Source organism: Phacochoerus africanus, chromosome 2, assembly GCF_016906955.1.
Source record: "Phacochoerus africanus isolate WHEZ1 chromosome 2, ROS_Pafr_v1, whole genome shotgun sequence".
Classification (NCBI taxonomy): domain Eukaryota; kingdom Metazoa; phylum Chordata; class Mammalia; order Artiodactyla; family Suidae; genus Phacochoerus; species Phacochoerus africanus.
In genome coordinates, this window is record NC_062545.1 from 71,356,019 (window position 1) to 71,364,499 (window position 8,481).

Genomic DNA, 8,481 nt, shown 5'->3' on the forward strand with positions numbered 1-8,481 from the left:
GTCATTTGCTTAATGAGTGCATAAAACCAAGAAAATAGATGCTGAGCGGAAAAAACGTCTAGTAGAAAATATTACTATTAATGACCATTGTAATATGTCATATGATGAAGTCATGAAAAATACCTTGACATTCATACTGACATCATTGATGACTCAGCCTGCTGGCATGTGATTCCCACCTGTTTTCAAGTGATAGTGCAGAGATGGATTCCCCAGAGCAGTTTGTCTCTGTCTCTATCATGACTTTTCTTACTTGCTGCCTTTAACATATTGACCTACAAGTCCTACTTCTCCTTCAAGGTTGTAAGATTCTGGAGGGTAGAAAGTGTGCTTGATTTATCTTTCATGTTTTCATGGTAACTCACACATGATTCGTGTATATTTGGGACTCAGTAAATATTAGGTAATGGAATAATGGAGTACATTTGCTTTCACATATTAGTCTCCAATAGAAGAAATTACTAAATATTTTAACAAACTGTGTTTTCAATTTAAATTTTTATGAATGGGAGATAGAACAGAAGAAATATGCTCCAACACGTTAATAGAAATTGGGTTAGAATAGTGAAATTGGAGTTCCCATTGTGGTTCAGTGGTTAACGAATCCAACTAGGAACCATGAGGTTGCGGGTTCGGTCCCTGCCCTTACTCAGTGGGTTAACGATCCGGCTCGGATCCCCCGTTGCTGTGGCTCTGGCGTAGGCAGGTGGCTACAGCTCTGATTCGACCCCTAGCCTGGGAACCTCCATGTGCCGCAGGAGCGGCCCAAGAAATGGCAAAAAGACAAAAAGACAAAAAAAAAAAAGAATAGTGAAATTAATGTTTTTCTTTTTTCTCCTTCAACTTGATTATGATATGGTCATATTATCTTTCTAATAGAAGGAATAAATAACAGCAAAATGACATTTAATATTCTCCTCGATTAAAAATCCCTGGAGTTCCCTGATGGCCTAGCGTTTAGGGATCTGGCATTGTCATTGCTGTGGCTCGGCTCCCTTCTGTGGTGCCGGTTCCTTCCCTGGCTTGGGAACTTCCATATGCCCTGGGCGTGGCCGAAAAATTACTTTATTAGAATTACCATGACTTCTCCATTATAATAGTGATAATAGTGACACCTCTCTCCCCTACCCCTGCTCACTCTCACCAACATCTTCCTCTCCCCTGACTTACCCTCTAAATGATTTATGATGAACAGGACAAGGTGGAAAAGATAGGTTTGGAAGGAGAGAAGGGGTGATGTTTAACCATGAGATGTACATTTATTCATTTAGAAACACTGAATAGTCTGATGGTCAGCAATTGCCTGGGGTCAGGACACAGCAGTGGGGGAGGGTCACAGAGCCCTCAAGTCAGAACCAGCTGCAGACCCTAGGGTTTCCCATCTTGGATGCCTAGAGATCATGTGACCAAGCAACATAGCAGTCAATCCAGGAAGGACTTAAAGGACAGGGAGAGGCTGAAACACCTCTTCTGTTCTACCAAGAGATTTTATAAACTTGTCCCTGCACCTCCTGGAATAAGGAGAGAAACAGAAAGACTAATGGGTTCATTTTAAATGACTGTTTAAAATGGGAAGAAATTACTTTTAAGTGGTAGGATCAAGTGTTTTCTGTTGTCACTGGGAAGAGGGTGTGAGAATAAGGATGAGGTCAAAGAAAGATGTGTTTTGCATATGTCTGATCAGTGTCTCCTCAATTTATACCTGCTATACATTTTATTATCTTTTTAAAATTAATGAGCACTTACTATATACTAAGCATTAGATCAGGGATGACTTGTTCATAGAAAAGTGTACTTATAACAGAAGTATGGAGACTGGCTTTACATGAGGTCAGAGGAGCTCCCAAACTATAAATTTTTGAGAAAAATGAAATACAAAGGCCAGTTATATTATTTATCATTTAAAATGGAATTACTTACAGGGAACACAGTAATCTGTTGCGTTACTAATGCAAAAGCCCCTAAGCTAAATCAGCTTTCAGGTTTTCAACGCAAAGAATGATCTTGAAGCCTGAAAACTAATAACTAAATTCTGAACAAGTGCTGTTAAATTCACTTCAACAGTATCAGCAAGAAAAATGTGGCTTTGAAAGTCATTTAAAGAAATAATATCTCTGCATCATGCAGAAAAAAATGATGTGTAGGAAAAATGAGATTATTACCTCTTACATTTTATTTCATGATAAAACTTCTGATGGCATTGCATCATGAAGTCAGATTGGGAGGGGGATTCATTGTTAAAATCCAGATACAGATTCAAGAACAGATGCAATTTCTTTCCTTCTACATAACAAATATTACAAAACAGCTGTCATATGCCAGGCACTGGTTCCCAAATGGTAAACAAAATGTAGACTAGTAGGGAAGTTTAAAAAGAGAATTCCTTTTCTCAGAAAAATAGATATTGCGCATGTGCATTGGCTGAACTTTTATCTCAGATGAACCAAGTTACATCCCACTTCAGATATATTCCTTGTTCTTCAGAAACCTCCACTTACCCCACATCAAAAAATATCTTCTCTCTCGGAGACCTTACTGGCTACTATCATAAAAAGCTTCAGTTTACAAAGTTTCAGTATACATCAAATTTTATTCCATCTCAGAAAAGAGAGAAACAGCACTAAAAAGATCACTGAATTCATTTATCTATAATAAACATCAGGGCGGCGCCACAAAAAGCATGATAGCCTTCTTGGGAAAATTTCTGGAGACATCTCAAATGAGCTGTGGAAATATATGAAATGAAATTGGAGAGATCCAAAATTTAAGGAACTTATTTCAACTGCCTGGAAGAAGCTTGGCTATGCTTTCTTATCATAAGCTTATAGCCATTTAAATAGAGTTACGTTTAATTGCATATTTCACCTGTAAATCACATTTGAGCTTAAGGTAGTTGATGATGACTCGGAAGAAAGGTTCGTGATTGAATAATATTCCTCATGCTCTCACTAACAAGTTCAGCAGATGTGTAAGTAGCATTTGAGATTTGAGTTTTCCCTTAGTTCAGATTAAGGGCATTTTAGTTCTCTTCAAGACACTTAGTGGCTCCATGGTTACTGTAGTGTGAAAAGTCTAAGATCACTGCTTTGGAAGAACTGGCTTGAGTTCAGTGTCACCGTTATCTGTTATTCAACCTTTCTAATCTTTTTTAGCCTATTTGAAAAATTCTTTTCCATTGTGACTTATTAGAGGGTATCGAATGTAATTCTCTGTGCTATCTAGTAAGACTTTATTGTTTATTTATATATGGTAGTTTTTAGCTGTTAATTCCGAACTTATAATTTATCCCTCCATACCCTTTCGTTTTGGTGACTATAAGTTTGTTTTCCAAAGTCTGTGAGTTTATTTCTGTTTTGTAGATAGATTCATTTGTGCCGTATATTAGATTCCAGATATAAGTGATATCATATGGTGTTCATCTCTTTCTGACTGACTCACTATGAGAATCTCTAGTTGCATCCATGTTGCTGCAAATGCCACCATTCTTTTTTATGGTTGGGTAGTATTCCATTGTGTGTATACACACACACACACACACACACACACACACACACACAAATATATATCACATCTTCTTAATCCATTCATCTGTTGATGGACATGTAGGTGTTTCCATGTATTGGCTATTGTGAATAGTTCTGCAATGAACATAGGAGTGCATGTATTTTTTTAAATTACAGTTATGTCTGGTTATACGCCCAGGAGTGGGATTGCTGGATCATACAGTAACTCTGTTTTTAGTTTTTTGAGTAATCTCCATACTGTTCTCCATAGTGGCTATACTAATTTATATTTCTACCAACAGCGTAGGAGGCTTCCTTTTTCTTTACATCCTTTCCAGTATTTATTATTTATAGACTTTTTGACGGTGGCCATTCTGACTGATGTGAGGTAATATCTCATTGTCGTTTCGATTTGAATTTCTCTAATAATTAGTGATGTTGAGCATCTTTTCATGTGTTTATTGGCCATCTGTATGTCTTCTTTGGAGAAATGTCTGTTTAGGTCTTCTGCCCATTTTTTGATGGGGTAGTTTTTTTTTTTCTTTTTGTTACTGAGTTGTATGAGGTGTTTGAATATTTTGAAAATCAAGCCTTTGTCAGTTGTATCATTTGCAAATATTTTCTCCCATTCTGTAGGTTGTCTTTTTATTTTGTTTATGGTTTCCTTGTTTGCAAAAACTTATAAGTTTGATTATAACCTCTCCAATCTTTATCCATAAAATGGAATTCTTCCAAGGAACAAGCAAATGAAATCATGTATAGATGCTTTGTATACTATGAAGTATTAAATAGATATATCATTTTGTAAGTATATGTTTTGGAAGATAAGTTTATACTGAATAAGTTGTAATCTCAAGTTAGATGACTCAAAACATCTGGTGTTATATCACATGGAGGTAAAAATCCTACTATTATATAGAAACAAATATTTGGGGAATCCAATAAATAAAATAAATTTATTAAACTTGCCAAAGCTTAAATCAAAAGAGAGTAAAGGGAAAAATTATAGTTCAAGACTAATTATCAGTTCCAAGGGGGAAAAAGTTACCTGTCAATCTTTAATAGCTAGCAGGTTTTAAAACTAGTCAAATGTAGCATAATAATAAAACTTCATTATGTTGAAACCATGCTGATATTATATGCAAATGTACAATCAAGCGTTAAAATGATGGTAATTCTCATAATGAGATGACTAAGTGCTAAAGTAATATTTCATTCTTGCCGCATCTTTTCATTATTGTAAGATTTTTTGACCTTGAAATAATATAGTTCTATCAAATTAAACCTATATTTTATTATAATAGGTCTATATGATATTGATATTTATTTGTATTTTAAATTGATATACAATGTGTTAATTTTTGGTAGAATGAAGAAAAATAATGGGATTAGGTCCATTGATTTCTCAAATTTGTACAAAAACTGTTTTTTAATCTTTCATTAAAAAATATTAATTTGAAAACACCATTTCTGAAGATTAATTTCTTCTATAACCACATGTAACATTAACAGAACATGGAACCCAGTTAGATGTGCAATCCAATACCACATTTATATTTATACCCTTGATCAAACCAGAGGACTCAAGTACATACTGTTGTGTAATATGTTGCTCTTATAATAGTGTATACTGTCTGCCGAGTACAATATGTTTTGTTTTATGGCTCTTGCCAGCTTAGTTGAGGGATTTCACTATGTAATGGCTCCGTCAAATCAATTCTGTCCGTCTGGTTCTGTGCCGTGTGACAGTATGACATCCAGAGCTTATTCAGATGAGCAGAGAGCAAATGAATTTCCTTCTGCTCCTCTGTTGAAGAGGAGAGAACATTCTTCAACCTGTAAATGCTGAGAGAGCATCGTACTATTTTTCACGGTAGATGAATTTCAGCACCCTCTGTTCCTAAGGGTGCGGAGTCCAGTGCAAATCACACTGGTCCTCTCTTATATTTGCACAGAGGTCAAAGCAAGTTCAAAGGACTCCCCCCGCCCCCACCGCCCCCAACATCCTGCCCCAAGGAAATGGGAAGCCTCCAAATAGCCAGGTGAAATAAAAGACTGTAACAAGGTGACTGCAACCTCTGGGAACTTGTCTTGGTGGCTGGGGTTAACTTGGGGTGCATGGCGGGTGGGGTTATGGGTTCATTTTAAGACAAAGCCACTCCCTTTCCCTCTCAGGCTACTTCTCAGAGTCCTTCCTCACCACAGAATTTAGAACCAAAAAAGCACAAAGCAGTCACCTCAGGTCCTTCAAGTCATAGGGACCACACTTGGCAAGGGCCAGCTTTGAGGGCCTGTGACCTTTACAGTCGCAAAGAGCCCCAGGCTTGGAAGAGCCCCACACTGGGGATAATGCTCGAATGCCTCGATCTTGAAATCTTTTCAACAAGGTGCTCCACTTCTTTGGGCATGTACATATAGTGTATACAGAGCCACAAAGCAGTTTTAACACAAGAAAATATCGGTAGCTTAACTTACAGCTTTCTTACCAGCGATAAAGGAATCAAAGGATTTTAGGGCTGGAAATAATTAGGCTGAGATTAAAATGAGCCCAATTTTTAGTAGAGATTAAATTTAAGTGCACTGTGATACTGCACTTCCGGAGTACTCTTCCAGGACATCAGTGCTTTCTCCTTTCCCTCCAGGTTGATTAGAATATTTTGAGATAGTAAAATGTGGTTTGCTCGACATTTCAAATAGAAGTCACTATAGGGTTTTTATTTTATTTTATTTTTTGCTTTTTAGGGCCACACCTGTGGCATATGGAGGTTCCCATGCAAGGGTCTAATCGCAGCTGCAGCTGCTGGCCTATGCCACAGCCACAGCAACACTGGATCTGAGCCCCATCTGCGACCTACACCACAGCTCACGGCAATGCTGGATCCTTAACCCACTGAGCAAGGCCAAGGATTGAACCCACAACCTCATGGTTCCTAGTTGGATTCGTTTCTGCTGCGCCATGATGGGAACTCCTATTTTATTTTATTTTTTGAGGTGCGAGAAACTGGGTGCAAGCCAAGGTGTTGGATAATTTCCGATCTGTTAATACTGAGGGATGGTGCCTGACCTACCCAAAGGTGTGAGGATGGAAAGGTTTCACAGCATCTCTTAGCATCTCCTTATCCTGTGATGTTTGTCCTCCTTCCCTCTCATCCTAAAAATGGCTAGATTCCTGGAAAACTTATATGTAAATCCTTCCCCTTCCTCTGCCACATGATTTGAGCCAAAAGTCTATATCCTATTTCTGTGTGACTTTGTTCTCAGTTGACTTTCATGGTTAGAAAACTATCTGATAATCAACCCCTGTTACATTATTAGCTAGGAATAACTTAAGGTATGACTGCTACTTGGGGTGCTCTGTATTTTAGTATTTAATACCACAAAGTCTTACAGATGCAAAGGAGTGAATTTCTCCCAGAGCCACTGTGAAGCCAGTGGATACTTCTTGGAGGCCTCCAATGGTACCAGAGAGCTGCCATTGTGTTTGCTTGTAAGAGCTGCCTATGACAGCCATTGTGTGGCTGGGAGACAAAAGAACCTTCTGACTGTCCATTTAGTTCATGCCCCGCTTGAATAACTCAGTAGCTCATCCCAACTAGTGATTCAGATGCTGTCCCACTTAGGGCAGATGCCAACCTACAGACAAACTAAGGTACTTTACATAACCCCAATACTTCCTCCCCATCCTCTGTGCTGACTTTGCCTCTCAGGCCACTGAGAAAATAAAAGTAATTATGAGAGAGCTTTCACAAGCTCCCATTACATCACGCATTTGCCAGAAAGCTGCATTCCCGTTTACTCTGCCCTCTCTTCTTACTGATGATTAACTGTCCCAGTGCCTGTTTAAAGTCATTGGATCCCATTATCACTCATCTTCCCACAGTCATCACTCCAGCAATTCACCCCTTTCTTCTGGATCATTCTCATCAGCAAATAAATCTGCCATGAGCAGAAGCTGGCTTCTTGCCTCTCATTTCCCCTCAACTGAACTTCAGTCGAGTTTTTATCCCCAGTCACTCCACTAAAAGCGCTTCCTGTCAAGCTCACCAGTGGCCTCCATGCTGCTCAACCCAATGGTTTATTCTCAGGTTTCGCATCACCTTGACAGGCACTTCTGAGGCGGTTCATTGCTCCCTTCTCCTGGAAACACTTTCTTCCCTTGGCTTCCAGGACCCCACACTCCTGATTTTCTTCCTCCCTCACCACCTGCTCCTTCTCACATCCTTGCTGACCTCTCCCCACCTCCTTGTCCTCCTAACTAGGTTGTGCACCTGAGGATGTGACCTTGGACCATTTTTTCTTCTCAATCTACATTCCACTCCCTTGACCATCACATCTAGTCTTGTGGCTTTAAATATCAACTATATGCAAAATACTCCCAAATCTTTCTCTGGAACTCTAGACCCCTCCAACTCTCTTTAACTTCAGAGCATCTCACAACTAACCCTGGTCCCCCTTCCAAATCCCTTCCTGTCCCAGTTTCCACTGGTCTGTTCTCAGCAGACCAGCCAACGTGATTCTATTCAAACATGGGCAGATCACATTGCTCTTCTGTTTAAAACTCTCCAATGGCTTCTGGTCATTCTCAGAATCAAAGTCAAGGTCTTGCTATGAATAACTGGGCCCTAGAACCCCCTCTTTGCCCTCTCTTCCTAGCGCTCACTCTGCCTAAACCATGCTGGCCTTGTAGCTGCTCCTTCTCCTGCCTAAGACCTTTTCATTTGCTCTTCTTCAGCCCAGATTGCTCTGTCCCCAGATATCTGCATGGACTGTTCCTTTGCCTCTTTCAAGTCTTTGTTAAATGTTATCTTTCTCACCTGGGCCTTCCTTGACCACTATTAAAACTGCAGTGCCCCTTCCTATCTGTCTTCCCTGATTTAGCATTCTCCATGGTCCTATCTCTTTCTGCCTCTAGGTGTTTCTGAGTTACTGTTTTATCTGTCTCCCTCACCTCCAGAAGGTAAGCTCTATGAGGGATAAG